General features: G+C 39.4%; 1 protein-coding gene and 1 pseudogene across 4 annotated transcripts in view; both read right to left on the bottom strand.

Moving 5' to 3' along the window:
* Window positions 1–21,635, bottom strand: part of COL28A1 (collagen type XXVIII alpha 1 chain) — a 233,162-nt gene that overhangs the window by 24,814 nt on the left and 186,713 nt on the right. The window lies entirely within an intron of this gene.
* LOC139438959 (ATP-dependent zinc metalloprotease YME1L1-like) overlaps window positions 1–21,635 on the bottom strand; it is a 32,248-nt pseudogene that overhangs the window by 817 nt on the left and 9,796 nt on the right.

Genomic DNA, 21,635 nt, shown 5'->3' with positions numbered 1-21,635 from the left:
TTGCTGAGTTGGAACTCCATGGCGCTTGAGGGCTGGGCAGTACACCACGGCATCTGCAGGCCGGGCAGCAGTCCGCACAAGGAGGTACCAGGATGCAAACCCAGGGCCACCCATATGGTAGATAGGAGCCCAACTGATTGAGCCACAGCCGCTTCCTGATGGTTTTGTTTTTGTTTGTTTTATTAATCAATTTCCATGCTTTTATGTTCAAGCCCCACTAAAATTTAATTTCATCTTTTGAAAACTCTAGTTCTTTCAAAGTAACATTTCTTTTCCATCAACAGTTGCTTTAACACAGGTTGGTTCACAGGATTCTCCAACTTGCTCTAGAAAAGTCAACTGTACCCCAAGCTATGATTTCTGGCTCAACAGACTGTTCATACTTTATTTTATTGAGACACTATTTCAAAATTTCTGCTCAACCTTTCATGTCTGGACTTAGAACTGTAACCTGCATATCAAAACAACAAGGACATATTAAGGTATCACCTAAACATTAGATTAGGCATTAGATTCTAATGCCTCTTGGAAGTTTGTAGCTCCTGTGATAACTCCTTCATTGGGCTTAAAACCATTATTTCAGCAAGAAGTTGATTTATAAGGTTTCCCACCAACAGAATGTAATTTGACAATAAATACAACACAAGAAGCATTTGCTTTTCCTTCCCTAAAAAGATTTCTGTTGCAGCTGGTTCCCACACCAACAAACGTCTCATCAAATTCTGATCCAGAAACAGAATAAAAAGCTACATCAATTTCTCCAGCCACAGCTCAGCAAGAAGTGTCATTTCCCATGCCTGGTGGTCCAATTAAAAGAACTCCTTTTAGAAGCTTGCCTCCAAGCACAGTAAATTTTTGTGGACTTTTCAAGAATTCAACAACTTCCTGTTGTAGGAAACTGGCTTACCTGTTCCTTATTGTAAATGTTACACCTGTTCAATTGTAGATGTTGCAGTTGTTCCCTATTATAGATGATGTTGCAGTTCTAATAGCAAACAGCCGCTTGGTAGTTTCCAATAAATACAAGGTGGAAACTAGGGTCGAAGTTCTCAGTTCCAGAAGCTGAGTCCCCTGGTCCCATCTTTATCTTCTCTCTTGTGTCTCTCTCTCTATTCTTTTATTTCATTAAGTTCTGCATCGCCTTCCCTTCGAGCCAACCTATTGTGAGCTGATTGCAGCATCCTGTAATTGTTGTTTAGTTTGTTCACTCCTTTAATATGGTCAAATGTGACATTTTTCATCTGGACAGCATCTACTGCAGAATCAAACCCCACTTGTCTGGAAGTAGACAGACAAAAATGTGGGTTTTTTGAGTTCATAAATGCCAAGCAGCAGAACAAGGAGAAACAGTCAAGTTTGTCTTAGGGAATCTTTGCTTTTTTTCTGTTAGGGCTTGAGCTTTCAGAAAACCCCCTGTAAAACAAGTTTTAAATGCATCTTGGTGACCTTCAGGTATGTTTTCGGTTTTCATGAGTTTGTTCAAACTCTCAACGTCAGAGCCCCTGTCATGCAAAAGAAACCTCTTCACAAAAGACAGTGTTATATGCTGCATTTCTGCTAATCTTTCAAAAGTGGTCTGTAGACACCATGTCCTTGTTTTCAAAGTTTTAAAACCCCAAGACTGTATAAAAACTGGCCAATACAGAAGATCTGAACAAATGCTTTGAGAAGTTCTTGGGTGCTGTCTGTATAAGCAAAAGGAATGTAAAGTAGTAAATACATCTAAGGAACCATATTTATTTTCACAGAAGAGCTGTGCAGAGACTGGAGATGTATGTCGAAGGGAAGAAACGTTTCTGCCTTTACAAAACCCAGGAAGTAGACTGTCTACTAGTTGATTAATCTGCCCAATTTTAATTCAGACAATCCAAGGTCCCTCAAGTTCAGTCCAGTCTCTCTGCCAGGAGCCTCATCCACAGTAGCTACCTCTCAATGCTGGTTTTGAGGGACTGATGCCCTGGGGCTGTGCCATGGCAATAGGGAGGATGTCTTCTCCAGGTCCTCAGCGCTCCTCCCTGCCTGCCAAAGCTGCCACTCTGGTCCACCACCTGGCAGGGAGGCACTGAGCCCTTTCTCTTCCTTCTTCTCCCTCCTTATTGCCCTTTCTGAAACATAACCTCCCACCATATAGACATTTTATACATAATTATTAGTACCATAGCCACTCTAGACAGCTTAATTTCCCTATAATAAAGGCAAATTATATATATCTCTCTATATATATAATAAAAGCAAATTTTATATATATATATATATATACACATATATACATTTTAATCTCTTGTTTTCCTTCAAATTACTTGAAGGCTTTGTAAAACTTTCAGAGCCATCTATCTAGCTAAAAGCCTGTAATAAGTCCATATTTAACTTGGCAGAGGTGAATGCTATCCAGCCAGAATTTTTTCTAAGTGTCAGGAAAATGATAGACAATGATTTCAGTACTCATCAGAAGTAACTGCAGGAAAGAACTTGTCTATCTGAAGGTATAATTAAATCCAAATTTCAAACCCAGCTGCTAAATTCTTAGATCTGTCCTGTTAACAATGTGGTCATTTTAATTTTTTCAGATGATTGCTTGTTCTCTGGAATGAAATTTCTAAGGAGAATGTACTACTTGAATATTTTAATAGATGTCTGGCCTTGCTGATATGTTAGGAAATGACAGTTTTTCTTTACAAATGTTTTTTTCAAGTAAGGTACAGTAAGAAAAAAAATTCATAGATGATCAAAAAATGTAAAATGGACTTCTAGCTTTTTACTTAGGGTATAGAAAGCAAGTAAGAATATTGTTCTCTTTCTTAAAAGAACAAGAAAAGTGCTAACTAATTTGTAAAATCCCTTTTCTTAAGTCCATCTTAGCAATGTGTTGCAGGGTATGATGGTTTGGAACTGTATGTACCCCCAAAAATGTTTTTAAAGTTAATCCATTCCTGTGTGAACCTATTGTAAGTAGGACCATTTGATGAGGTTCATCAGTTAAGGTATAATCCACCTCAATCAGGATAAGTCTTAATCCTATAACTGAAGTCTTTTATAGGAGAATGAAATTCAGAGAAAGAGAGAGAAAGCCACATGAAGCAAGAAGCTAAAAAGGAACCCAGAAGAAAATGAAGAGACCAGGAGATGCTGCCATGTGCCTTGCCAGATGACAAGCAAAGGACTGAGGGTTGCCAGCAGCCAGCCTCAATGCCACAATTCTGGGGAGAACACATAACCTTAATGATGTCTTGATTTGGACATTTTCCCAGCCTCAAAACCATGAGCTATTAAATTTCCATTATCTAACCTGACCCATTTCATGGTATTTGCTTAAGCAGTCTAGGAAAGTAAAACACAGAGCAACCACCTAGCTTGAAATCTAAGGAAACACAGACTTCACCAAGGAGACACAAGACATGAGCTTAACTGAAGTAGATAGTAGATGTCATATAATCTGGTAAGAACTCAGCTAAATTTTCAAAACCAATTGCCAAAGTGCAAACATAAAAATAATAGGAAAAAATCAATGAGAGCAAAATCTGTTTTTTTAAAATCATTAAAATGGATAAATATCTAGTCAGACTGATGAAGAAGAAAAGAAATAAGATACACAAGATTGTTTAACATTTGAAAATTAGCAAAATCAACAGTTGAAAAAGAAAAGCCATATGACCCCTTCGGGAGATGCAGAAAAAAGTCTTTGACAAAATCCAATACGTTTTCATGAGAAATATTCTCAACAAACTTGGAATAGATGGGAACTTCCCCAACCTGATAAAGGGCATCTACACAAAAGAACTTTAACCAACATCATACTTAATGTTGGAAGATTGAATGGTCTTCCACAAAATTGGGAACAAGACAAAGATGTCTGCTTTCTCTACTCATATTCAACAATATTCTGGAACAATTGCAATTGCAATTTGTTAAAGTACCATTTACAATATAAGTAAAAATAATTAAATACTTAGGTATAAAGCTTACAACGTATGTGCAAGATCTATATGATAAAATCAAAGAAGACGTAAATAAAATAAAAGATAGACCACAATTGGGTATTGGAAGTCTCAAGATTTTTAAGACATCAATTTTCCCCTAACTGACCCATAAAAGTAATGCAATTTCAGTCAAAATCATAGTAGATAATTTTTCTTAGAAATCAACAAGCTAATTCTAAAATTTATAAGGAAAGGCAAATGCTCCAAAGGAACCAAACCAATTCCAAAAAAGAAGACTGAAGTTGGAGAATTTACTCTACCTGATTTCAAATCTAACTATAAAGTTGCAGTCATTAAGATAGTATAGTACCTGAGAAAGCAATACAGATAGATGGAACAGAATAGAGTGCCTATAAATATACCCATACATACATGGTCAATTGATTTTTGACAAAGGTGCACAGGCAATATGATGGAGAAACTATAGTGATGTTGGAACAACTGGATCATCACATGCAAAAAACAATGAACCTTGATCCATACCTCATACTTTATAGAAAAATTAACTAAAAATGGATCATAAAACTAAATATATAATCTCTAACTATAAAACTTCTAGAAGAACACAGCATAAAATATTTTTAACCTTGTGTTGGGCCAAGATTTCTTAGGTGTGACATCAAAAGCACAATCCAAAAAAGAAAATAATAATAAATTGGACTTCATTGAAATTAAGAACTTCAATGAAGTTAAGAGAATGAGAGGACAAGCTATAGACTGGGAAAATATTTGTCAATCACCTGATTGATAAAGGACTTGTATCCAGAATTTATAAATGCAATTTAAAACAAAATAAACAACCCAATTAAAAAATGGGCAAAAAATATGAACACTTCATCAAATAAGATTTGTAGATGGCAAATAAGGGAAATACAAACTAAAACCTCAGTGAGATCTCACTGAGTATCAATTAAATTGACTAAAAAAAATTTTTTTAGTGGCAATACCAACTGTTGTTGAGGTGCAAAGCATCTAGAAATTTCATACAGTGTTGACTGAAATGAAAAGGATTTTGCCAAAATGTTTAGCAGTTTCTTTGAAAAAGAGTCTGGCAGTTTCTTTAAAGTTAAATATACTCTTACCATATGACTTAGCAATATCACTCCTAAGTATTTACCCAAGAGATATGAAACCTTATGTTCATAAAAAACCTGAAGATAAGTGTTTGTGGTGGCTTTATTTGTAATCACCCCAAACTGAGAACAACCCAAATGTCCCTCAACTGGGAAATGGATAAAAAACGTGAGGAAAAGCCATACAATGGACTAGTACTCAACAATGAAAGAAAGGAACTACCAATACATGCAAAATGACTGAATCTCAAATGCATCAAGTTTCTTTGATTCAAAAGACCACACACTATTATGGTTCCATTGATGTGACATTCTGTAAAAAGCAAAACTCTAGGGACAAAAAGTCATATCAGTGGTTCCCAGAGCCTGGGTTGTGAGAAGCGATTGATTTTAGGTAGTATGGGGGAATTTCTTATGGGTGATAGAACCTGTTTAATATCTTGATTATGGCAGGGGTTACATGACTATGCATTTGCTGGAACTCCTAGAACTATAACTTAAAAGGGTGAATTTTCCTGTGTGTAAATTACATTTTACAAATATGTGGGGGGAAATCTTTTAAAACTAAAAAGAATTAATGAAACACTTAGAAAAATTTGAATAAAGTCCATGATCAGATAGTATTTATCAATGATGATTTTCTGAATTTTACATTTGTACTATGCTATGTCTGTGGGAGAAACATTTGAAAAATCTAGGGCCAAAGGGGCAAAACATCTGCAACTTACTCTCAAGTGTTTCAGAAAAATAATAATGTGTGTATACACACCTATATATATTTTGTACATATATTAATATATACATGCACACAAATACACACAGTCTGATAAAAGCAAAACAAATGTGGTAGTATTAACATTTGGGGAATCTGGGTAATGGAAATTCTGGGTAAATGGAAAGTTTTGTATTACTTTTCCAACTTTTTTGTAAATCTGAAATTATTGCAAAATAAAAAGTTAAAAGTTAAAATAATATATAAAATGAATGTGTAAGCAAACGAACAAATGAATCAAATGGTTGCAAAAATGTCAGCTATCAATACTACAGCAGCTGAAGAATGTGATTATAAGGTACTTTATCTACCCTAAGTTTGGAAACCCATGGGCTAAAAGAGCACCAAGAGGGAAGCAAAAGTAGCTCAGTAGTTGAGCACCTGCTACCTATACACAAGGTCCCAGGTTCAACTCCCAGTAGCTCCTGAAAAAAAATAAAAGCACCAAGAGATCCAAAATAAAGTGCTTGCTCAGGTGTGGATTTCCTCCTACTTAGAAACATCTTCTCTTTGAATTCAGAAGGATTACACTGTTACCAAAAACCTTTATATTTCCCCAGGATTTACATTCTCAACAACTTGTGTTCAAGCCACCAAGCAGTGGCACTGTCCCACTTGAACACAGCCAATTTTTAACCTGGGTGCTATTGTCCAACCCTTTTACTTGGGACTTTCATCTACATCAGGCTAATATAAAAGCTAGTAGAGAAAGTGGGACACGGGGCTGGACAGCAAGATAAGGAGTCCTCAACTACTATTTTCTCTTTTTAAGTCAATGCCTCCCAAGTTACCTCTGTATCTCCTAGGTAATAAGAGACATAATTATTTATAACATAGAGATACTTATTTCTTAGAAGAGATGCTCGTTTCACATTTATGAAAGGGTACTCAGAGCTCCACTACTAAGGGAAAAAAGAAAAGAGTTGTTCTGAGATTTCAGCACTCATTACCTGAGACGGAAATGCAGAAGGTAAGAGAAAATACCCTATGATAGTACCTGAATAAGACCTTGGCTCAAAATCAGGTTCCGTTCAATAAAACCACTTTGCAATTTTACTTTTTATCACCACATCCTTTTCATTTTACTGCTAAGTTGCTTTCTTCCTTATTACTCTCCATCTTTTGCTAAAATAAAAAGGGCTAGGGAAGCGGATGTAGCTTAGTGGTTGAGTGCCTATTTCCCATGTATGAAGTCCTGGGTTCAATCCCCAGTACCTCCTGAAAAAGGAGGGGGCTAAAGTAAATAATTATGAAAGGTATCCAATATTTCCAACTCAATCAGAAGCTTGTGTTTCTCTTCCATCAAAATTTTCAGTTCTGTCTGAGAAAATGCAGAGGCCTTGTTAGGTATTGAAAACAAATGAAACCTCTAGTTAACTTTCAGTCAGAGATCACCCAGAACCCTCTAGGGGTAGAAGCTCTACTACATTGGGAAATATTACTTTTGTGTAGAGTTATTTTTGTTGTTGTTGTTGTTTGTTTGTTTGTTTGTTAAGAGGTACCAGGGATTGAACCCATGATCTTGTATATGGGAAGCAGGGGCTCAACCTGTGCCACATTTGCTCCCCAATGAAAGTTGGTTTCTTTGTTTGTTTGCTTGTTTGTTTTTATTAGGAGATAATGGGGATTGAATCCAAGACCTCATACAAGGGGAAACAGGCACTCAACCACTTTAACTACATCGGCTACCTTGTATAGAGTTTTCTTTGCTGGGATGCCAAATCATACAAATGTATTTTAAACTCTAAACCTATCCTCATCACTTTTTAATGACCCTTAAATTATCCTAGAATAAGTAATGTATCATTCTTTCCTCCACCTCTCTTCTTGTTTGCCCTTTTATTATTTCTGAAATGTGGGGAGGGTGGGGTAGGGGTTGTGGTTGGGGGGGAGGTATAAATTTTGAAAATGGGAAGCCAGTAGTCTTATTAAGATGTTGACTTAGCGGTTAAATGGTAGAGTTACCAAGATGCCCTGACCTGCCCGAATAGTCATCTAGTATTAATATTTGGTCTGGAATCCAGGAAGTGCCTTTTATTGAAAAGAATTATTTTATTGTGCTTCATGGACATGGATAATTAACTTCAGAAGGAAATTGGTACTTTCCCGGTGGCATTCACAGCACATACAGTTGTACAAGTTGATAGAAGGTGCTTATCCAGCAACCTCTACAACACCCAAAAGTCTTTTGGGCATTTATTTCTTTCCCCCATTATGTCTGGTTATAACTCACAACTGCCATTTATTGTGCTAAGGACTGAGCTAGGAAATAGTAGAACTAAATGTATATGTTTATTTAATTTCTATAATAACCCTGGAAGCAAGTACATACGTGATAAAACCAAGGCTCTAGCAATTATTCCCTATTATCTCCAATTGTATCTTATTTCACAGTAATGCTTTGAATTGCTACTCTATCCCCAAAGGCAAAGCTGACAGTTCCTCCAGACAGTGGCTCTGAGATTTCCATTTCTCAAACTATCTTGGCATAGAGTAGAAGCCAGACAGTTTTCCTACCTCCCACTTGACAATCAATATCTTCCCATTTCTTAAAAACTTTTTATTTTATGGAAATGAATCCTCAAACTTACTTTCCATTGTGGGTTGACTTGTGTGTCCCCAAAGACCTGTTGAAGTCCCTGGTACTTGTGAATGTGACCTTATTTGGAAATATGGCCTTTACAGTATAATCAAGTTAAGATGAGGTCACACAGTATAAGGGTGGGCCCTAATTCAATGAATGGTACCTTTATAAGAAGGAAATTTTGATACAGAAACACATTGAGAGAATGCCATGTGACAAAAGAGGCAGAGATCGGAGCTTCATTGCCACAAGTCAAGAAATGCCAAGGATACTGGCAACCTCCAGAAGCTAAGAGAGAGGCATGGAACGGCCTCTCCCTCTAAACACCTATGAAGAAGCCAACCTTGCTGACACCTTGATTCAGACTTCTGGCCTCCTGTCCTGTGACAGAATAAATTTCTGTTGTTTGAAGTCACCCAATTTGTGCTATTTTGTCATGGTAGCCCTAGGAAACGAATTCGATGCTCCATTTTGATACGTTAACATTCTCTAACACAGCCCATTTGGTTCGGAACAGAATCAATGAGCCATTGTTATCAGGTGAGCCATTACTGAAGCATAGCCCTGACTCTCCTGGAAGCTGGCCAGAATCCTGCCCTCGTGGGCTCAGTGGACAACAACATGGCCTCATTACATCTGATATCCATTCAAATGGTGATCTAGTCCCATTGTATCCAATGAAAGGCAGGAAAATGGTTTACTTTTTGCAGATCCATTGGCTGAGGTTGAGTCTGTTTCTTCAAAACGTTTAAAACCTGGACCATTTGTACCTCTCCACCTCTCCCCATGGTCCTCAATGGGGACTCAGTTAATAGTCTGAAAACTGTTAGATGTGTGCATCAAGGGTTTTCCAACCAGCACCCATGGGAACGTCCACGGACTGGACCATGATACTGCTGACATTAATACTGGTGGCTTCTGTAACAAGTTACCACCAGCTTAGTGTCTTAAAACAACAGAAATGTATTCTTTTATCGTTCTGGAGACCAGAAGTCCGAAAGGAGTTTTATGGGGCTAATGTCAACATGTTGGCAGTGCTGCATGCCTCCTGGAGGCTCTGAGGGGAGAATCCATTTCCTCACTTTTTCACTTTCTAGTGATCATCTGTACTCCATGGCTTGTGACCTTTCCTCCATTCTTAAAGCACATCACCCTAATCTCTGTTTCCATCATCATGCTGCCTTTTCCTCCCCTGTAACCTAATCTCCTACTGTCTCTCTTTTATAGGGATTTTTGTAATTATATTTAGGGCCCAGCTGGAAAATCCAGGATATCTCCCCATCTCAAGTTTCTTAACTTAACCACACCTGCAAAGTCTCTTTTGCCATATAAGATAATATTATCTAGACATCCTTGTGGGCTATTTATTTAGCCTGCTACTATGGCCTTTGCCCTTTTCATTCATAAGATAATTTTTCAGATTATCTGTAATTTGCCTTTGTATGCTTCAGTTTAGACACTATCAAGAATGTGTGGGGAAGCGGACTTGGCCCAGTGGTTAGGGCGCCCGTCTACCACATGGGAGGTCCGCGGTTCAAACCCCGCACCTTCTTGACCCGTGTGGAGCTGGCCCAAATGCAGTGCTGATGCACGCAAGGAGTGCCGTGCCACCCAGGGGAGTCCCCCACGTAGGGGAGCCCCGTGCACAAGGAGTGCACCCCATAAGGAGAGCTGCCCAGGGCGAAAGAAAGTGCAGCCTGCCCAGGAATGGCACTGCACACACAGAGAGTTGACACAGCAAGATGATGCAACAAAAAAAAGAAACACAGATTCCCAGTGCCACTTAATTTACGCTCATAGAGGTGCTTGGTTAACACTTGAAATTCCATATTCAGTGATCCACACTTCAGAGGCATGTGCTTCAACAACTGCTATCTGAATTCACCCCTGAGGGATGACAGGAGTAACCTATCACCGGTGAAATAAGGGACATTCCAGATACATGGTAGCTTAATTCAAGGCAAATTTCATGCTAATCTTTGAGGAATCGGTTGAAAAGGGGATGATAAATGGGGAATTATGGAAAAGTGCTCAGCAGAAAATTCATCACACAGGTCAACCAGGGAAACCAGGGAAAGAGTTACAACCAGGTTCTCTGCAGCTGGAGGCTAGAGCTGAAACCAGGACCACGTTATTAAAAGCCCTACAAGCAGCAACAATCCCCCAAGTGCAACAGCAAAGACCAAAGCTTGATACTAATGACTGTGCTTGTGAGCCTGTGCGCCTGAAATAAGAACAAGGCCTAGAGCTACAGGGTGCCTAAGAGTTACCTCCTGAGAGCCTCCATGTTGCTCAAATGTGGCCAGTCTCGAAGCCAAACTCAGCATGTAAATGCATTGCCTTCCCCCCCAGCGTGGGACATGACTCCCGAGGATGAGCTTCCCTGACACCAAGGGATTACTACCAACTACTAGCTGATGATGTAACTAGAAAATGACCTTGAATAAAAGGGTCAACTCAGACCAGAAGAATTTCTCAGCCTACATATAATATCAGGAGTTAAAAATGCTTTTTGACCTGAATAAAAGGGGGAAATGGAAAGGACAAATGAGTTTATATGGCTATGAGTCTCCAAAAAAGAGCCGGGAGGTTATCAGAGGGTCCACCTTTATGCACACCTCAGCAGAGTCCCAGAGACAGATAATGTAGATACAACCCCAGGTGCTGGTTATTCTGAGTGCTACAGAGACCCACACCTTCTAGGGTCATGGCAGATGGAGTTCAATGCCATATCAGTTGGCCCTACTTTGGAGTCTGTGTTTCTGTGTGATGGAGCTGGACTCAGATGTGATCTTTGTTCACAAGCCTCTCCTGTTACTTTACTGGACCTGTCGTTGGTGCTGGGGTTTAGTGTATACCCAAGGGACCTGAATCTCTGGACTGTCCATGTGATAGCCAGGCCCTGAGCCTCAACAGACTTGAAACTCCTACACTCTGGTTTATTGGACTTACCCCACTCAGCCAACATGGAGGTGAAGAAGGTCAACCACCACACCAGGGAGCCAAGAGTGCCTACAACTGAAAGCAGGAGTATTGCATCCATCATCCATGTGGAATCTAAGCTCCCTCTTGATATAGATGTGGAGTGGACACAACCATTCCAGGGTCCACAGGATGGAGAAATAGAATATGGATTAGAGTGGACTTACTAATATTCTATTCATGAACTATTGTGATTAGTAATCGAAGAAAATGAAGCATTGATTTGGGGAAAGTGGCCATGGTAGCTGCTGAGGGTAGGGAGTGGAAAGAAGAGATGTGATGTGGGGACATTTTCAGGACTTGGAGCTGTCCTGGGTGGTACTGCAGGGACAGTTACCGGACATTTTATGTCCTCCTATGACCTACTGGGTGGATTGGGGGAGAGTGTAAACTATAATGTGGACCATTGACCATGTGATGCAGTAGTGCTCAGAGATGTATTCACCAAGCACAGTGAATGTCCCATAATGATGGAGGAGGTTGTTGTTATGGGAGGAGTGGGGTGAGGGGGGTGGGGGGTATATGGGGACCTCATATTTTTTTAATGTAACATTAAAAAAATGAAGACAAAAAATAAATAAATAAAAGCTCCTACAGCACTGGCCTCTGAGACATTTGACCCAAGCAGGTATGGGGTTTACCACAAGCCAGAACACAGGAGCAGCTCCTGTAAGAACCATTCTGCTGACTGCACAGGCCACTTGAGAAGTGCTGCCAGGACACAAGAACAGTGAGGCTGCTGACCACAGCCATAGCAGCAGGAAACGGGCTGCCTGCTCAGGAGACTCCTGGCACACAGTAGTCAATCCCTGTGCAGAGCTTTGTTGGATGAAAGAATTCCATGAAATCCTTTTCAAATTACTCTCCTCTCTCCCATTGTATCAGTGCATTAACAGCCAAGAACAGACTCAGAAGCAGTGAAAAGGGCAGCTCCTTCATGCTGATTTGATACTGTGGTAGCCTGAATCGTTGCCCCCAAAGTGATCCCGGTCCTAATCCCTGGACCATGGGAATATGACCTTCAAAGGAAAAGGATCTTTTCTTTTTTTTTTTTTTTCCCATCATTCACTGTTTATTTTTAAAATTTCAGAAATGCATAAAGATATATTGAAAAAAATATATTCTCATGAAATGTACAATATAAGGATTTAATTTTTATCAATTTAACTGAAAACGTATTGATAACCATACAATCCATCTAAAGAGTATAATCAATGGCATTTGCTATAATCACAGTTAGGCATTCATCACTTCCATCAATATTAGACTATTTCAATTACTCCACAAAAAAAGAGAAAAGAAAAAAAACAAGAACAAAAAACTAAAACAAGCAGAAAGAAAAAAAAACCCTACCCCTTAGCAGTCACCTCTCAATCTTTCTATCCTTCTCCCACCACACATAACTGATAATCTATTTCCATCTCTATAATTTATTCATATTTACATTTTGAAAATGTCCATCAGCTGGTGAATGAATAAATAATATGTAGTATATCCACACAATATTATATTTGACCATAAAAAGGAATGAAGTACTGATACATGCTACAACATGCATGAACCTTGAAAATATTATGCTAAGTGAAAGAAGTCAGTCACAAGGGACCACATATTATGTAACACTCTTTATACACAATGTCCAGAATAGGTAAACCTACAGAGATAGAGAGTAGATTCCTGGGTGATGTACTAGGAAGGGAATGGGAAGTGACTGCAAATGAATATGGCTTTTTTTTTTTTAAGGAAGTAACAGAGATTGAACCCAGAACCTCATACATGGGAAGCAGGCACTAAACCATTGCGCTACAGCTACTCCCCAGGGTATTTGTTCTTGAAGTGATGAAAACATCTAAAATTATACTGTGGTAATGGGTGTACAACTTCATGAATATACTAAAAATCATTGAATTGTGTACTTTAAGTAGGTGACTTGTATGATATGTGAATTATATCACAATAAAACTGTTTTAAACAACAAACCCTTCCAGGGCTCCCCGTCATCGGAGCAATGGCTCTCACATGTTAGTGTACATGAGAAACACCTGTAGTACCTGTTAAAGATGACTGGGCTCCACCCTCAGAGTTACTGATTCATTAGGTCAAGGGTGGGGCTCCAGAATTTTCATTTCAAACAAATTCCCAGGTGACGCTGATAGAGCTAATCTGGGGACCTCACTTTGAGAACCTCTGATCAAGAGGATAAAGCTGAAGCTCTACAGCTTGGACAAAAAGACCCTTCACAATTTGGCTCTGCCCATTTTGACAGCCTGCTTCACTTGTGGTAATTTATTACAGCAGCTTCTCTCACCCTCCATCCTAATTCGTAATCGTCTAGTCTAGTTCCACCATACTTTCAGGTCATATATTGGGCAATTACTTATTCCCATTGTCTAGCCCAGTGCCTGGCCCAGCAGATGTTCAACTAATGTTTTTGAACCATTGAATAGGTATGGGCTACCGCAGTACCCTATCATTTCACAAAACAGGTAGCTGCTTCTTGAAAAAGCTGGTGCTAATCATAGCTGTTGTTCAAATCCCTGAGATATGGACCATGAAGAAAAAGTAATGGAAAAGCCCAACAATATTCATGAGGAATAAACCTAGAAATTCCAAATGCATCAAAATATATAAGCCATAAAGCCTTGGATACATGGCTTAACAGAAGATTCTAACAACAGCTAACTAGACTTGGTCTTCATAAACCTCAGAAATAACAAGCTTCTCTTGCTGGTATGGTGAGAGACTGGTACATACTAAGATGAACAGAAAAGTAACAGCAGGCAGCTTTACACACGAGCTTAAGGTAGCAGCTCCAGGTGTCAGAATGAATGTGTCCTGACTGTCAGGCTTGTAGGTATGAAGGTTGGTAAAAATGATATTTACTTTATATCATCACCATATGATCCTGGGATAAAAGGAAACTTGTTTTGATCATATGTTACGTGTTATAATTATAATAAAAGAGAACATTCCAAGTCCTGAAAATGCCCCCATATCACGCCTCTTCTTCCCTCTGCCTGCTCTCAGCAACTCCCATGGCCACTGTCCACATTAACAATTTCTTCCATTACTAGAGTCACAATATTTCTATAGTAGAATACCAGTTAAGTCCACTCTAATTCATATTGTCCTGAATGATACTGCAGGGACAGATGTAGGACATTATATATCCTGCCATAACCCACCGAATGGACTGGGAGAGAGTGTAAACTACAATGTAAACTATAATCCAGGCTGTGTAGCAGTGCTCCAAAATGTATTCATCAAATGCAATGAATGTGCCAAACTGATGAAAGAGGTGGTTGATGTGGGAGGAGTGAGGTGGGGTGGGGAGTGGGGTGTATGGGAACCTCTTATATTTTTTAATGTAACATTGTATGTGACTATGTATCTTTAAAAATAAAAAAGAGATAACTTAAAAAATGCAAAACTTAAAAAAAAAAAAGGATATTCCAGCATGATATTTAGTCAGTCAGATCTTCCCTTGGGCCTAAGTTATTTCCTGTCAGCAAGTTTGGTGAGGCATGTTAAGTTGTGCAATAAACAGCAGACCAAGGTGGATTACTCCCATGCTTTATTCCTTCCGTTACAGGTGTGTACTTATACACCAGTGACCTCGAGCCCACTTTAAGCAGCGTGCCTTCTATGCCAACACAGCTTCCAGATCAGGCCCCAGTTATCTTGGCACCTAAAGTGCTGCGCCTCCCATGCAGGAATTCTCAAGGCGTGATTGACACTGACATCAAAAGGCCAAAATGGAAACACGTTGCTTTTAAATGTTGTATTTGAGATGTGAATTATAGGAAACAGTGCTTCCAAATTATTCTCTTAGTTTTATCATTGGTCAAAAAGGATTTTAACTTTGAAAGACAGTAGCATTCTATAAACTGTTGGCTCTCCACAAGGAATTAACAGCCTAAAAAAGACTACCAATTAATTACCTCAGAGAATGTCTTTCATCAAAGCATTCACAATGTAAGCTCTTTATACACCTCTTTCTTATGTTATGGGGATTAAAGAAGTAATATTTATAAAATCCTATGAAATCTTTAAACAGAAGTATGATAGAGCCTTCTGGTTAATGCTTCCACATCCATGAATAAGCCCAGCTTTCCTTTCTCATTGATTCCGACTTAACAGGATAAGCACTACCCAAATGCCAGGTTCAGATGAGCAGACCTTACTCACATATGGAAACTTTTCTCTTTATTTTCCCAGCAAAACCCTTCTAGATTGTCTTTATAAGCTAATTAATAACAACCTGAGTTGGTCTTACTATAGGAAGCACTTACTGGGTAGCACATCTGATGCCAAGAAATAGAAAGAAGCAATGTAAAAATACCCACAGAGAGTCAATCTCCTATAAATTCAGTTATTAAAGTTAATTCAGGTTTTAATTGTATTATGCTTGCATCAATGTCAATGATAAAGCAAGAAAACACACAAGTGAAAAATTTAACAGTAAAAGAAAAAAATGTGTCTAATGAAATTGTATTCACAAATTTTTATAAGCCTGGACTCATCCTCAATGCTGAAAAGAAGGCAATGAATATATATTTACTTGGATGGCTGTCCATACTATATATTAACTGGAGGAAAAGGTAAGTTGGGGAAATTATGCATAGGCTGATTTCAAAGGGTGTTATATATGCATGCATATGTGCATCTAGTCAAAAGAACGGAAGCTATACACTAAACTCTGAACAGTGGCATCCTCTACGGGGTAGGATGGAAAGGGAGAAAGGAAACTTTACAACTACTCATAGTTCTGAGGTATCTGTATTTGATACAAATAAACATTGTTTCATTTAAAAAGTAACAAAGCTTCTGGAATATGTTACAAGATGATACTAGAACATACAATAAAGGGAGATAACTTCCACTCCTTGGAGTGTCCAGCAGAATCTAGATGGTCAGATGTTCTGATGCCCTTTAAACAATTGTCTTTTCTTCTTTCTTTCTTTCTTTCTTTTTTTTTTTTTGTTTTTTTTTTTGTTTTTTTGTTTTTTGAGGTACTAGAGCAGGGGATTGAACCTGGGACCTCGTATGTGGGAAAGCCGGTGTACAACCACTGAGCCACATCAGCTCCCCTGAGTTAGTTTTTTTGTTTGTTTTATTTGTTTTTAGGGAGCACCAGAGATCAAACCCAGCAACTCCCATGTGGGAAGCAGATGCTCAACTACTTGTGCCACATCCGCTCCCCTAGAATTCATTCTTGTGCTGGGTATGAGGTGAATTAGAAGAAGCCCCCTCTAATTCTACAGATCAAGGATATCCTTTCAGCAACTGTCACCTTTCTCTTTGGCATCATGAACTTTCCCTGTTTAATAGATTATTCCCATCAGCATAAAACAAACTATAATATTGCAGATCTTTATAAAAAATCCTTAATCACACATATATCTCCTTCTATTGTTTTATTTTTATTCTCCCCTTTTAAAAGTGCTGCCTGTACTGCTTCCATTTCCCTTACTTTCTGCCCATTCTCTCTTCTTTTCATTGATTTCAAAGTGAGTCAGGAGGGAAGTGGACTTGACCCAGTGGTTAGGGCGTCTGTCTACCACATGGGAGGTCCACAGTTCAAACCCCGGGCCTCCTTGACCCGTGTGGAGCTGGCCCATGTGCAGTGCTGTTTCGTGCAAGGAGTGCCCTGCCACGCAGGGGTGTCCGCCGCATAGGGGAGCCCCACCCGCAAGGAGTGCGCCCCATAAGGAGAGCCATCCAGCGTGAAAGAAACTACAGCCTGCCCAGGAATGGTGCCACACATATGGGGAGCTGACACAACAAGATGACGCAACAAAAAGAAACGGAGATTCCCATGCCACTGACAACAACAGAAGCGGACAAAGAAGAAGACACAGCAAATAGACTCAGAGAACAGACAACCAGGTGAGGGGAAAGGGGCGGGGGGGAAGGGGAGAGAAATAAATAAATAAATAAATCTTTAAAAACAAAAACAAAGTGAGTCAGGAGGTCATTCCAGGAGTTACGCTATGTGCATCTCAGCAGGATCTCATTGACTGCCACAGTAAATATAGCCACAAATAGCAGGGCTCCTGAGAGCTCTAGAGACATCCAGACTACAGGTAGAGCAGAGAGCTTAGGAGTTTGGTGCCCTGCCAGTGGGCCTTACCCACTGGAATTTATGCTTTCCAATGTGAAAGAATTGGACTCATTTGTGGTTTCACTACACATGGCCCTTCTGCCGTTATTTGAATCTACAGTTAGTATTGTACTTGATAGGTGTATGTCCACAAGACTTAAATCTTTAGCCCATCCATGTGCCAGCTTGGGCCCTGAATCTTAGCAGAGTTGAAACACCTGCCCTCCAGTTCATTGGACTCACCCAGGACAACTAACAAGGTGATGATGATGGACAATGCCCATCCCAAGGAACAGAGAGAGTCTGCAACTGCAAGCAAGACAGTTCCTTCCATCTGCCCCATGGGATATAAGCCCCCTCTCAATTAGAGGCAGAGTGGGCGTCACCCCACAATCCTCAAGATAGGGGAATGAACAATGGATTAAAGTAAACTTAGTGTTATTCTACTATAGACTTATTGTTATTCTAGCAAAGGAAGGACTTTTACCATTGATGTGGAGTCAGGGGACCCTGGAGGTTCAGACGGGAGGGAGAGGGAAAAATAGGTGTAATATGGGGGCATTTTCAGGACACTGGGATTGTGCTGTATGACATTGTAATAACAGATACAGGCCATTATATATTTTGCCATAACTTACAAATTTGTGTGGACAGGGTGTAAACTATAACGTCAACTATAATCCATGGTTAGTGGCAATGCTTCAATACATGTTCATCAGTTGTAACAAATGTACCACACTAATGTAGGATGTTGTTAATGTGGGAAAGTTTAGGAAGTGGGGCATTTAGGAACCCCTTATATTTTTTATGTAACATTTATGTAATCTAAGGTTTCTTTAAAATATTTATTTCAAAATTCCAGGAGAAAACTTGGAAGAATAATACAAATATTTCTCATATCCCTCTCACCAATTGAGTTTTCCATATTTGTTTTTCTCCTCTCTGTCTCTGTCTTTCTGTGTTTCTGTGTGTCCCAGTGTGTGTGTCAGTGTATATATCTGACATAGCTCTTGTCAAGCTTGCCAATGACTTCTTTGTCTTCAAATCTACTGAGATAGTTCTTATCCACCATCTGCATTTAAATCAGATGATCATGCCCTCCTTCTTGAGATACTCCTCTCGGCTTCCAGGACACCATTCTTTCCAAGTTCTCTTCCTATCTCACTGACTGGTTGCTCTTAGACCCTTGGTGGGGTTCTCCTCACCATACCAACCTCTAAATGCTGGAGTGCCCAAAGCTCAGTCTTGGACCGCTTCTCTTTTCTAGTCACACTCACTCCTTGAAACTGGTTGGTGTTCTCACCATGTGATTTAACATATTTGTTAAATCAAATTCTACCTCTTGTCCTGACTTCCCCCCTGCACTCTAGATTTCTATCCCTGAATACTTATTTAATATCTCCTTTGGAAGATTTAGCTTAACATGTCCAAGTTCCGATTTCTTCCACATTTAGGCACCCCTGTTCTGTCTATAGTCTTTTACATCTCAGAAAATGGCAACTCCATACTTTCAGTGTTCAGGCCAAAAACCTTAGTCATCCTTGATTCTTCTATTTATCTTACACTCCACAGTCAACCTATCACATCTATGTGCAAAAGAGATCCAGAATCCAAACACCCCTTCCACTATGACCATCACCGTTTCTCACCTGTACTTTGAAACAGCTTCCTATATCATCTCTTTACATATCTTTGGCCATCCTACTGTCTATTTGCCACCTGCTGCCAGAACCATTCTTTTAAAACATGATTTATATCAGGTAACTCTTCTGCATAAAGCCCTTCAGTGGCTTCTCATCTCATACCATGGCTTACTGCATTCTAGCCATTCTTTTATTGCTGTTCAGACACGCCAAGGGTAGGGTCTTATTTCAAATCCCCATTTAGGAACTGTACACTTCTCCCCCAAGTTCTTCCTACCCTCTGCCTGAACTTCTACCCTACTTTTAAACATGTTGCACGAATGTCAAGGGCCAGGAATGCAGAGTGAAGAAGGACAAGAGATGTTGCTGATAAGGGAATGGACTTGACAAAATCCAAGCAAAAGCATACAGTAATGGGTTCTTCCCAGTGGAAGAGGTGATGCCAAATCTTTTGTTTCTTTAATTCATACTTTAAAATCTACCATCAATACAATTGGTTACAATGGGAAACTTTGTTTTCCACGTAAGTTTTTAGGGTTGACATTAGTTCCAGTTCAGATTTAATCAACAAAGTGCCAAAGTGCACTTCAGTACATTTTGCTTCTTTTTGTCGAGGTTGGTTGCAATCCCACCATTTTATGACATGAGAAGTGATAAGTTATAATTACACATATTCTGTGGTTCAATGGAATGGGCTCATTTTGGTATGTGGTATACGGATTCAGTTTTTCTGGTTCTGGATTTCTTCTCATCTACCTCATATAGCAAGACTTTTACCAAAAAAACACAGTTTTCAAGAGCCTATAAAAGAATATTTATAGCATCTGTCTCAGATTTAAAGAAAACTGCTTCGTACAGATGTTTAAGAAATCAAACTATATAGACTGCAGTTTACACTGTGATTTGGAAAATGTCAGAACCAGTTCTATATGGAGTTTTAAAAATATTGTGTCAAAACACTAAGCAAGGGGGAAGCTGATGTGGCTCAACTAATAGAGTGTCTGCCTACCATATAGAAGGTCCAGGGTTCAATACTCAGGGCCTCCTGACCTGTGTGGTAAGCTGGCCCATGCGCAGTGCTGCTGTGTGCAAGGAGTGTCATGTCACACAGGGGTGCCACCAAGTTGGGCTGCCCCACATGCAAGAAGAGCCACCCCGCATGAAGAAAAGCACAGCCTGCCCAGGAGTGGTACTGCCTAGATGGAGAGCTGCTGCAGCAAGATGACACAACAAAAAAGAGACGCAGTGTCCCAGTACTGCCTGATAATGCAAGTGGACACAGAAGAACACACAGTGAATGGACACAGAGAGCAGACAATGGGGGGGAAGGGGAGAGAAATAAAGAAAATAAATCTTAAAAAAAAAAAAAAAAAACAAGACTAAGCAAGGGCAGCAGATGTAGTTTAGGTAGTTGAGCAACTGCTTCTCTTGCACAAGGTCCTGGTTTCAATTGCCAATACTTCCTAAAACAAAAATAAAGAAAAGAAAACAAAACAAAAACACTAAGCAAGGAGACAGGCAAGGCTTCTGGAGGAAGTGCTGTCTAATATGAGCCATGATATATGTGCAAGAGGGAGCCTGTGGAAGTGGGGTGGGGAGACTCTATAAGCAGAGATACCAGCATATGCAAAAAACACTGGGGCCAGGGAATATGGCGTTCAGGTGAACGGAAAGACTTTTAGGGAGAGCTGAGGGTTGAGAAGACTTGGGGATGGGGTGCTCAGATTTCACAAGACTTTACTAATTTTTGAAGTTGATCTCTTCAGGTACACATTAAAACATTCTTTAGATTTGTTTTCTTGATAAATACATAAAATTTTTAAAATTGTACAATAGGCTTTAGATAAAATGATTAGGGTTTACTATAATAAGGGTTTAGTTTCTTAAGCGATACATTTCAGAATGTTTTTAAAGGACAGTAGAAGACAGACAACTCTTTCACTGAACCATGGCGGGGTTGTTAGGCAAGGATGAGTGGCCTTTCTATGATGCATTTGCACTCAGCCCTGTAATCTCACTTATGTCTGAGCATACAATAAACCAGATTAAGGAGGGAGGGAAAAGGAGGGATTCTACCTTCGCTCTCTCCAAATGCCTAATGAAAATATGCATCTAGGATTGGATCCTCTTGTTTTTGTGCCACAGTCCAGATAGAAAATTGAGTTCAGTTTGGCTCAACAGCCTAAAATTCAGTCAGTAGATATGGCATCCAATTTATATATCTGGCTTTAATTTTGTCATTATGGGATGTTTTCTATTACAAGTGTCTGCTTTCTGATACAGGCTACTATATATAAATCCTTTCCCAGGGAGTTAAATTTATGTGGACTAGATTATAAAATTTGGATTTTAAAATGCCATTTGCAATTGCCTAGATTCCTGCAACAGCCTCCCTGATTCAATCCTGGCCCTGCTACAATCTATTCTCAATCAGGAGTCACAGTAATTCTTTTAGAAAGTAAGTCAGCCCATATCATGCCTTTGGTAAAAACCCTGAAAAT

The sequence above is a fragment of the Dasypus novemcinctus genome, chromosome 5 (genome assembly GCF_030445035.2).
Source record: "Dasypus novemcinctus isolate mDasNov1 chromosome 5, mDasNov1.1.hap2, whole genome shotgun sequence".
In the NCBI taxonomy this organism is placed as follows: domain Eukaryota; kingdom Metazoa; phylum Chordata; class Mammalia; order Cingulata; family Dasypodidae; genus Dasypus; species Dasypus novemcinctus.
The sequence above is the reverse complement of the archived record's forward strand: the minus strand, read 5'-3'. Positions and strand labels throughout refer to the sequence as shown.